At 42.2% G+C, this 11,871-nt stretch overlaps 1 protein-coding gene across 2 annotated transcripts in view; it reads left to right on the top strand.

The window, feature by feature from the left end:
• The window catches only part of LOC121646454 (gastrula zinc finger protein XlCGF7.1-like), a 21,695-nt gene extending 21,288 nt beyond the window's left edge, over positions 1 to 407 (top strand). For both annotated transcript variants that reach the window (XM_041995417.1, XM_041995418.1), the window contains exon 7: positions 4 to 407. The gene's annotated coding sequence lies outside the window, so the exon portion shown is untranslated. The remainder of the gene's footprint in view (positions 1 to 3) is intronic.
• The last annotated feature ends 11,464 nt before the right edge of the window (positions 408 to 11,871 follow it).

Genomic DNA, 11,871 nt, shown 5'->3' with positions numbered 1-11,871 from the left:
CACATGCAGATCCACACGGGCATCAAGCTGTACTCCTGTGGGCACTGCCAGCAGGGGTTTTCTGACTCCCGGCAGCTGAAGAAGCACCACTGTGGAGACGGGGATGGAGACAGGGACGAGAGCACAGTCGGAAGCAAAGAGAGGTCTTCACCTGGACGGATTCGAACCTGCTGTGACTCGGTTCCAGAGCTGTTCTGTTGTGGTTAATCTATCAGTTTTTTAAATAACCCCGTGTCGAGAAAATGAGTTTAAGCCATTGAGGTGTAAACAGGAGGAAAAACCTTTAAAACTTTAATAAAATATTAAAAAAACTCAGTTGAAAGTAAGTTGTGTCTATTTCAACAACAGTTTGAATATTGTTGATTGAGAATGAGATTGTTTCAGTTTATTACAGAAATGTAAAGAAAGATTAAATATACATTTGATTTCAAGATTCATTATAGTTACAGTTTCTGCTTGGTCCTTTTAATCATCATCATCATCAACGTGAACCTCATCTGAACTGCTCAGTTTTCTTTACAGAAATCTGTCCATCAGATTCATCATGTAGACTTATTACCATTCTCCTCTTAAAACTGGTCAATATAGATTTCTTCCTGAGTTGTAAGGACCTCCCAGGCAGCTCATTTCACTGTTTAGGTGCTGCCACCCTAAAGGCCCGCTTGCTCTGAGATTCCTGCTAGTCCTGGGCACACATCAGGAGGAGAGTATCTTTGAATTGATCGTATAGCATTATTAAAAATGAATGTCCTCCCACCGCCTATTGGTATCCCTTACAATGCTACCGCATACATACCCTTAAAAATCTTCAAAACTATACACAGGGCTATAGGTGCATTTGTTTGGAACAATGGGAGTCCGAGAATGGAATTACCAAAAAACTTCAGTTACCTATAAAGAAAGGGTGGACTTAAAATCCCTAAGTCTAGAAAGTCTGATCACTGGGCTTCTCAACTAAAAATTGTGTGTTAGAATGGAATCAAAAAAGGTCAGTTTTGCTTCCCAGATTTAGAAAGTATAGATATGGATAACAGTCACCTAGAGCACCTCCCGTTTATATGTTTTAACGAATATAAAAACTCAATTTAGTAATAATTATATATTAAAAATATATACAAAACTCTTACTGCCGTACGCCAACATTTCTGTCTCAACCAATATTCATTTTTAGGACCTATTGCGAACAATCCTGATTTTCATCAAATGTGTATTGATGCTGGATTTAAGGAATGGCAAAACAGCTGGTATAAAAAAAAATATCGGATCTATATTTAGATGACAGAATAAAGTCCTTTCACAATTACAAAATTAATTTAATCTCCACAAAACTCAGTTTTTCAGATATCTACAAATAAGAAGTTATTTAACTCCATTCCATATTACCAAACGGGTAAGAAAATAAATGTTTTAGATGATCTGTTACTAAAGACAATCGCAGTAAAAAGAGAAAATAATCACTTATATATATGATCATTTTTATAGTAAATAGCAATATTTGCATAAATTATTAAACAAAGCTGGGAAAAAGAACTTTGGGTCTCAACTGGATGACCAGATATGGAGTAAAGTACTGATAAATGCAAGACATATTACAAGATCTAATAAATCCTATGAAACACAATATAAAAATTATTAATAAACTGCATGTGGCTCCTGTAATTCGAAGTATGATAATACATGTACCAAAATACGTCAAAAATGTCAAAAAGAACAGGAACTTACTTTCACCTAATATGGTCATGTCCTATCATTTACTTCATTCTGGTCTTCAGTCCTTATGGAAACTGAGAAATATACTGGTATGAAACTGCCAATGGACCCAAAGTACTGTATTCTTGGTATTAACAGACTACCGATCAAAGAAACAAAGTTACTGTCTATAATGTTGTATGTCGCATCGTCTATCTATATTTCATGTCTGGATAAAAAGACCACCCTCCTACATTATCTCTGTGGCATGAAAAACTGATGGCACTGTTACCATATGAAAGACACATGTACAGTGTACTGGATGCTCTATGGACAAACTTGTAAAAGACTGGGTCACCCCTGAGTGTGTATTTTGGTTCTGAATGGAAGACAATAACATGCATAAAACATGAATAGACAATAAGAGACAAAAAAATAACACAAATACCACTTGTCACCCCGCAATATGTATGTATTTAAAATTATTTACTTTATAATTTTAGTTAACTTATTTATATATTTTTATTTCTTTTGTATGTACGAGGGAAGTGAGATGGTAGGGACGTACTACTGTATTTTCCTTTCATTATTTATGTAAATGTGTTCCTTTTTTTTTCTTCTTCTTTTCTTTTCCTTCTTTTTTTGTCTTGTTGTTATAACTCATCCAAAATACTTGAAAATAAAGAGTTTTAAAAAAAAAGGAGGAGTTGGTCAGCCAACCTGAGATCTTGAGAAGGTGTGGAAGGATGGAGGAGCTCAGATGTACAACAGGGCGGTATCATTTTAACAAAGGCAATAAAGCAATTTAAAAAGGATCCTGAAGTGCACGGGCAGCCAGTGAAGAGAAGATAAAACCGGGGTGACGTGCTCATACATGCGTGTGCCAGTTAAAAGACGTGCAGCTGCAATTTGTACAAGCTTGCAGTCAAGAAATAAAGGACTGACCTGCCCCAAAATAAAGTGGCATTGTAGTAATCCAGCTGGGTGGTTACAAAAGCATGGATTACCATCTCAAGGTGCTTAATTTTGGCCAGTTGCCTCAGTGGAAGAAACCAGATCCTACAACTGACCGGAATCCAGCTTTTAAGCTTTAGTTCGAATCCATTTTCATACCCAGGTTTTACAAAAGATCACTGTCCAAAAGTTAATGTCCTTCAAACATGTTTGCAGAGCTCACAAAAAGCCCCTTCTTTAAAGGGAAATATAGATAAATGCTAGTGTCATTACCAGATTAGTGGTGTTATTAACCAGGTTAGTGGTGTTATTACCAGGTTAGTGGTGTTATTAACCAGGTTAGTGGTATTACCAGATTAGTGGTGTTATTAACCAGGTTAGTGGTGTTTATTAACCAGGTTAGTGGTAATTACCAGGTTAGTGTGTTATTAACCAGATTAGTGGTGTTATTAATCAGGTTAGTGGTATTACCAGGTTAGTGGTGTTATTAACCAGGTTTAGTAGGTATTACCAGGTTAGTGGTGTTATTAACCAGATTAGTGGTGTTATTAACCAGGTTAGTGGGTATTACCCGGTTAGTGGTGTTATTACCAGATTAGTGGTGTTATTAAACAGGTTAGTGGTATTACCAGGTTAGTGGTTGTTATTACCAGATTAGTGGTGTTATTAAACAGGTTAGTGGTGTTATTAACCAGGTTAGTGGTATTACCAGGTTAGTGGTGTTATTAACCAGATTAGTGGTGTTATTAAACCAGGTTAGTGGTGTTATTAACCAGGTTAGTGGTATTACCAGATTAGTGGTGTTATTAACCAGGTTAGTGGTATTACCAGGTTAGTGGTGTTACTAACCAGGTTAGTGGGTGTTATTAACCAGATTAGTGGTATTACCAGGTTAGTGGTGTTATTAACCAGGTTAGTGGTATTACCAGGTTAGAGGTGTTATTAACCAGATTAGTGGTGTTATTAACCAGGTTAGTGTGTTATTAACCAGGTTAGTGGTATTACCAGATTAGTGGTGTTATTAACCAGGTTAGTGGTATTACCAGGTTAGTGGTGTTATTAACCAGGTTAGTGGTATTACCAGGTTAGTGGTGTCATTAACCAGGTTTTTGTGATTTGTTTAGTTTTGTTTTAACGCTGATACTGTTGTTACTTCATAATTTTAATACTTAATAATTACCGAGTGTCCAGTGACCGTAGCAAGAGCCATGTAAAGGCTTGGCGCATGCTTATTGTGCCAGTCCACACTAACTACAGTAGGGATGGTGAAACCGAGGCCTTGTGAAACATCGAGTCAACTTTGACACAACTGCGTGAACTCGCCTCACTGTGTTGAAACATTTGACACGGTCACAGAGCGCCATCTGCTGGCTGTGGGTGGTGTGGTGCATCAAAGTTAAAAATGGTAAGGTTTTCCTCGCTGCATGTCCTGGCATCCCTGTCTCATCTTTGGTCAAGTGTTCAATAACAGAAACATTTTCTAACAGGTGTTAATATCTGCTTCTGTCTTTCATATAAATGGTCAAAGGAGGCTGTTAGGTAATACTGGTTTAGGTAACTAGGTTATGGTGTAATTTAAAGTTTGCCAATCTGTAATGACAGCAGTCGGCTACTAGCACCTGCATCTGTATTAGAAAATGGGAACATTTGAGGGAAAGGGTGCTGGTGCAGCAGGAGTGATTGTGTTAGAGATTTCATACAGTTTGTATTAAAATGAATTATGAATTTGGCAAACAATGTGAAGTGTCAGTTTTCCATCCAGCCATTTCTACTACTTATCCGGAGTCGGGTCTTGGGGCAGCTGCCTAAGCAGGGAAACCCAGGCTTTCCTCTCCCCAGCCACATTCACCAGCTCATCCGGAGGGTTCCCAAGGCGTTCCCAGGCCAGCCGCAAGATGTTAGTCCATCCAGCATGTCCTGGGTTTTCCTGGGGGCCTCCTTCCGGTGGGACGTGCCTGGAACACCTCACCAGGGAGGCGTCCAGGAAGCATCCTGACCAGATGGCCGAACCACCTCATCTGGCTCCTCTAGACGTGAAGGAGCGCCTTCTCCAAGTCCACAAAACCACATGTAGACTGGTTGAGCGAACTCCCATGCCCCTCAAAGGACCCTGGAGTGTGGAGCTGGTCCACTGTTCCACGACCGGGACAAAAACCCCACTGCTCCTCCTCAATCCGAGGTTCGACTATTTGATGAGCCCTCCTCTCCAGCACCCCTGAATAGACCATACCGGGGAGGCTGAGGAGTGTCATCCCCTGTAGTTGGAGCACACCCTCCAGTACCCCTTTTTGAAGAGGGGGACCACCACCCCAGTCTGCCAGTCCAGGGAACTGTCCCCTGATGTCCAATTGATGCTGCAGAGGCGTGTCAGCCAGGACAGCCCTACAGCATCCAGAGCCTTAAGGAACTCCAGGCGGACCTCATCCTCCTTGCCACTGAGGAGCTTTTTAACCACTTCAGGGACCTCAGCCCAGAGAATGGGAGAGCCAACACCAGGGTCCCCAGACTCTGCTTCCTCATTGGAATATGTATTGCTTGGTTTGAGAAGGTCATTGAAGTATTCCCTCCACTGCCTCACAAACGTCCCGAGTCGAGGTCAGCAGGCCCCCATCCCCACTGTACACACTGTTGACGGAGCACTGCTTTCCCCTCCTGAGCCGCCGGATGGTGGACCAGAATCTCCTCGAAGCCGTCCGTAAGTCATTCTCCATTGTCTCTCCAAACTCCTCCCACGCCCGTGTTTTTGCCTTAGCGACCACCGAAGCTGCATTTCACGTAATCTGCAGGCTAAGCGAAACGCAGCTTCAGTGGTCGCTAAGGCAAAAACTCGGGTGTCCCACAGGCCAAAAAGGCCCGATAGCACTCCTCCTTCAGCTTGACGGTATCCCTCGCTGCTGGTGTCCACCAACAAGTTTGGGGTTACCGCCACGACAGGCACCAACGACCCTGCTGCTACAGCTGCAGCTGGCTGCCTCGACAATAGAGGGCACGGAAACACAGCTCACTCGGATTCATTGTCCCCCGCCTCAACCCGGGACATGCTTGAATCTCTGCCAGAGATGGGAGTCGAAACTCTTTGTGACAGAGTACTCCACCAGACGTTCCCAGCAGACCCTCACAACACGCTTGAGTCCTGCCAGGCCTGACCAGCATCCTCCCCACCATCTGAGCCAACTCACCACCTGGTGATCACTTGACAGCTCCACCCCTCTCTTCACCTGAGTGGTCCAGACCATGCGGCACAAGTCCAACGATATGACTACAAAGTCAATCATCGAACTGCAGCCTAGAGTGTCCCAGGTGCCCAAGTGGACATGTGGACACTCTTATGCCTGAACAAGGTGTTCGTTATGGAGAGTCCATGATGAAACACAGAAGTCAACAACAAAACACCACTCCCAGGTCACAGCCCCTCCAGGTCTCGCTTTCCAAAAACCCCCTCCCAAGGACTCCCAAAAGGGTGAGTACTCTGAACTGCTGCTTGGTGCATAAGCAACAAACAACAATCAAGACCCGTCCCCCCACCTGAAGGTGGAGGGAGCTACCTTTTTGTCCACCGGGGCAATGAGCATGCCCACACCTGCTCGGTGCCTCTCACCGGGAGCAATTCCAGAATGGAAGAGGGTCCAGCCCCTTTCAAGCCCAAGCCCTATATTGAGGTGAGTCCAACTATATCTAGCCGGAACCACTCAGCCTCACGCACCAGCTAAGGCTCCTCCCCCTGCCAGAGAGGTGACATTCCACGTCCCTAGAGCTAGCTTCTGCAGTCAAGGATCAGATCACCAGGGTCCCCACCTCTGGCAGCCACCCAGCTGAGCCCCCAGAAGGGGGGCCCCATGTCACCCTTTCGAGCTGAGCCCCGACCGAGCCCCATGGGCAAAGGGCCCGGCCACCAAGCACTCGCCTCCGTGCCCCACCTCCAAGCCTGGCTCCGGAGGGGGGCCCCAGTGACTCACGTCCGGGCAAGGGAAACCTGGGTCCATGATTTGTTGTCATCATAGAGGTTGTTTTGAGCCGCACTTTGTCTGGTCCCTCCACTAGACACCTGTTTGCCATGGGTGACCCTACCAAGGGCATAAGCCCCAACAACATAGCCACTAGGATCATCAGGATATGCAAACTCTGCTATTCTAACAGTCATTTAGCAGACGCTTTTATCTTTTAACTCCTCCACCACGGTAAGGTGGCAGCTCAGGGAGGCGTAATCAAACTTTTATTATTTATTTTGATTTAAAAACGTATTATCTCAATAGTGTTAGGTTCAGTCTGCTCCTCTTCTGGCTTACTACTTCTCCAGCTTTGGTGAGGTTGCACCTGAAACAAGAAATAAACTGCAATTAACCAACTTTAAAACCATTCAAACAGAAAAGTCTGAGGAATAGACTTCCTCAGACTTGATATATATATATATGAAAGAAAGGAAAATATAGCCTACCTGTGATGTTGAAAGGCACCGCCCGCTTCGTCCTCTCACTGTCCAAGCTTGTTCAGCAGTTACCATGGCAACGGCATCTCGCACAGATGTTTGTTTCCCAAAAGCTAAAAATGTGAGGCTAATGTGATGTATGGTTGCTAGCAAGATCACCCCTCAGACATTTTCAGTTTACAATGCAGTTTAATCCATTTTATATCACTGACTAACAACCTCAGTCCCTTTGAATCCTCCGGTGCAGCTCAACACAAAATACGTCATACAAGGCCTCGGTTGGTGTGGTCACGTGACTTTTGTGATGCTGAAACAATGTATCGGAACAATGCTCGCAACACTTACGTGTCACATGCTCAAGCAGACTGACTCCAGCATAGAATAAGGCTAGATGCTTTATGGCGGAGCTTTGAATGTCATCACCGCAGCCATCTTGCCTACAGGCAACTCTCTTGCGGGATATGGGGTACCTGAGGGATCTGGGGGATGTGGGGGATCTGCACAAACGCAATTCTCTTATCTGGTTGAATCTTGGAAGATCCACCAGCGGTCTGGTTTCTTACTAAAGTCAACATGGTGAAATTGCAGCTTTCTCCATTGTTGCCGATTAATCCGATGATGATCTACCACCTGATGGCCCTAAAATCCAGGACCAGATCTACCACCTGCTGGCACTAAAAACCAGGATGAGATCAACCACCTGCGGGTCCTGGAGGTCTGGTGGTTCCAACAGAAGGCCCAGTAAGGCTCACCAGAAAAGGGTCCAGACAAAGACAGCCCATCAGACTGCCTGAGGTCCTACACAATTTCTTTTTTTTTTTTTTCATTTTGTTGTACCAGAGGTCATACTTTTATTCCTCAGGTGTACTTTTATTAATCAATTGTACTTTTATTCCTCAGGTTTACTTTTGTTCGTCAGGTATAATTTTCCCACATGTTACTATTTTTCCTCAGGTGGCACTTTTGTTCCTCAGGTGTACTTTTTCCTTCAGGTGTACTTTTGTTCCTCAGGTTTTCTTGTTTTCCTCAGTTCTGCTCGGGTTTACTTTTGTTCCTCAGTTGTACTTTTATTAATCAATTGTACTTTTATTCCTCTAGTTTTTCTTTTGTTCCCTTAGGTTTACTTTTATTCCTCAGGTTTACTTTATTTCCTCGGGTGTCCTTTTATTCATTAGGTGTACTTTTTTTCCTCAATTGTACTTTTTTTCCTCAATTGTACTTGTATTCCTCAGGTTTTTCTTTTGTACCCTTAGGTTTACTTTTATTCCTCGTGTGTACTTTTGTTCCTCAGGTGTACTTTTTTCCTTCAGGTGTACTTTTATTCCTCGGGTTTGCTTTTGTCCCACAGGTTTACTTTCACTTGTCACGTGTACTTCTTTTTCTCGACTGTACTTTTCTTCTTTGGGAATACTATTCTTCCTCAGTTGTACTTTTACTACTCAGTTGTACTTTTCTTTTTCGGGTGTACTTTTGTTCCTCAGGTGTACTTTTTCCCCTCAGGTATAATGTTTTTCCCCAGATGTACTATTAGTCCTCAGGCTGGGCTTTTCCTCCTTTCCGCTACTGTATTTTTCATGGAGTCACACAGTCGTGACATGTGGAGGAAAACTCTGGACGTTTCTTAACCAGGACTATACATTTGAAACCTTGATTTAATGAGCACATCTTAAGGTAAGTTGGAATATTCTTGATTTGTTCAATGATGTTTACTTGCTATTGTGATTTTTAAGCTGACTGAAGCTGTTTGGAAGTTATCTTGCTGCACTCGCATTGTTGCCATGGGAGCCAGCAGCATAACGTTATGGGATAAAACTTGAAGATAAGGTGGAATAATCATGTAATTAGATTATATTTAAATAATTATCTGCCAAGCCATCTTGATGAAACTGTTACAGGTTGGTACAGACAGAAAAGTGCAAGCGGAGGTGTTTGAGGATTACAGATGAAAAAACGTTTAAAGTTGATGGTTGAAGAAGCTTTTAAGTGTATTGTGCAGTCATTACTTGTAGAAAGTGAAGTTTGTTGAAGCTGCAGTAAACATTTCACAAGCATTTTCATAAGCTTCCATAAAGTTGATATTAAACCAGCCCGTTCTGTCATGATTTGACAAATACTTTGTATAACCTGTTTTTATTTTACATGGCTGGATTTTATCAAAAATGTTTCCATGTCACGTCTGTGTCACTGCACTGGCATCTGTTAGGCACATTAAAATTCATAGGAATATTCCAAACTCAACCTTTAAGTGTCCCTGGACTGACTGCAAAAGGACTTTCCAAAAATGTGGAGCTTTTAAATTGCATGTCTACAGACATCATAGAGAAGGGCATGTGGTTAGACCGATGTGGTGCAACTGAGCTGACATGTCGTGTTGACTTGTGTAGTGTCACTTCTGAGCATTTGACCTGTTTTTTCTCATCTGAAGATGCACATCAAAGAGGGGAAATGGTTGCTTGTCCATTCAGAGAATGTGAAACGCAGTTTCGTGTCTTATCCACATTCTCATCACATATGTCTAGAAAACACAGGCACAGTTCTGAGGACGGTCTACTTGGCACTGTTGTGGGGGCTTCATTTGCAAAACATCTCATAGGTACATCTCATGGGAGAACTGACAGGGATCAGTTAAATGGGCCTGACTCTTCCTAGTGATGCATGCAGTCAGAAATGTACCCAGAAAATATTGATGCCACAGTTTTTTAAACATTTATCCCTTTTCTACCTTAAACTGCAGCTAAGTTGTTACTTCCATCCTCTGTTATCCAGTCAAATTTTGAAGGTTTTCAAAAATACATGATATCAGCCAGTCACACATGTTTTTAAACTTAAAGAAAAACTGGTCACACGTGGAGTCTCAGAAGCTGACATTAGCAGTTACTGATGTCCTGAAAACGGAAGATTTATTAAGGGCCTGCAATACCAACACACTGAAAACTGACCAAAGAACAATTGTGTTTAAGAAAAGCTTTAACTATGTTGAGCCAGTGCCTATTTGTCTGGGACAAAATGAGACAAGCAATGAGTCTTTTGCTCAGTTTATTCCAATTAGGCAAACGATTGAGTCCTTCTTTAAAAGTGAGGGAGCAGTACAAACAAGTACACGCCCGGGGTTCATCTGATGATCATCATCATCATCAAACTTTATTACAGACTCGTAGTCCAAAACAACACACAACACAAAAAAAAAAAAAAAAAAAAAAGTTACTTAGGGCAGGCCTTGATAAATGTACACCACACACCCTACAGAAGACATCTATACCAGTGTCTCCATAACTGAGACTGGTAGCGTGTAACACTGAGTCTTATATTAGTCAGGCACATTATGATAGAATTACAACAGTCATTGACACGACAAATAAATGTATACATCAAATTCCTTAAAACTGCCTGAAAGGTTTTAAGCCCTGATGACACAAACAACTGACTTGCACTCTCCCATCTCGGTTTCTTCAGTAAAAGTCTGAGACAATCATTATACGCCACATTCAATTTGCGCATGCTTGCTCTTTTATAATTTGACCACAGATGTGAAGTGTATAAAGGTGTACAATAAGCTTTAAACAATGTCTTTTTCACCTCATCTGTACATGGACCAAACCTCCGGATGAGCATGTTAGCCTGTGCATACATCAGGCAACACTGTCTATAGATGTCCGCATCATCAGTCAGATCATCAGTAATAACATGACCTACATATTTACATTTGTTACAAACAGACAGAGTATTCCCACATAATGTAAACTGGGGAAATGTCAACCCTTTATCATCTTTTGTTCTACTGATCATAATGACACTCTTACTGGCATTATAAATGATATCATGTTCCATGCCATACTCAGAGCAGATGTTGAGAAGGTCTTGGAGACCAGCACTACCAGGACTGAATACAACAAGATCATCTGCATACATTAAATGATTTACAAGAGTCAGGCCAATACTACAGCCAGTTTTACATGCATTTAGTCTCTGTGACAGTTCATCCATAAACAGGTTGAAGAGACCAGGAGATAAAATCCCTCCCTGCTTCACTCCATTACTAACCCCGAATGGAGCTGACCGGTTACTCCCCCAACTTACCTGCATAACCTGGTGAGTGTACCAATAAGCCAGTATTCTCAGTATGTACTGAGGGACACCTCGCTGACTCATTTTAATAAACAGCTTCTTATGATTGACACGATCAAACGCTTTGGACGCATCAATAAAACACATAAGCACAGTAGAGTTCTGACTCCTATATTTTCTCACAATTTCTTTCAAAGCAAAGATACATAAGTCAGTACCATGTTTAGTTTTAAATCCAAATTGGTTATCTGAGGTATTAATTAGCCCTTGGATCCTACTTAACAGAATCTTTTCCAACACTTTGGACAAAATACTAGCCAGGGCAATAAGTCTGTAGTTGTCTGAACTACCCACTCGACCAGCTTTGTCCTTAATAACAGGGACCAGAGTGATAGACAGCAGTGAGTCAGGCAACACACCATGTACCATGCAGCTGGTAAAGCAGAGGGCCAGGAGAGGAGAGAGTCTAACACTGGCATGTTTCAGGTGATGATGTTTTCCAAGATGTGTGGATGGTGCTAATATTAAGGAGAACTTCTTGTTCAAGTCAGAGGCCTCATCACTTGTTTTGATATCGTTCCAGGATGCCTTTGAAGTGGTTAACCCTTTAGGATCTGGCAAGAAAAAGCACAAGATACTTGCCGTGTATCTCACTCTTGCTGATATTTTGCCACGGAATAGATCCAACATTGATCATATGCAACTTGTTCTTCTCTGTAAAGAGAAAGATTTCAAAT

This window comes from Melanotaenia boesemani, chromosome 9 (assembly GCF_017639745.1).
Source record: "Melanotaenia boesemani isolate fMelBoe1 chromosome 9, fMelBoe1.pri, whole genome shotgun sequence".
NCBI lineage: Eukaryota > Metazoa > Chordata > Actinopteri > Atheriniformes > Melanotaeniidae > Melanotaenia > Melanotaenia boesemani.
This window is presented reverse-complemented; position numbering and strand designations above follow the sequence as displayed.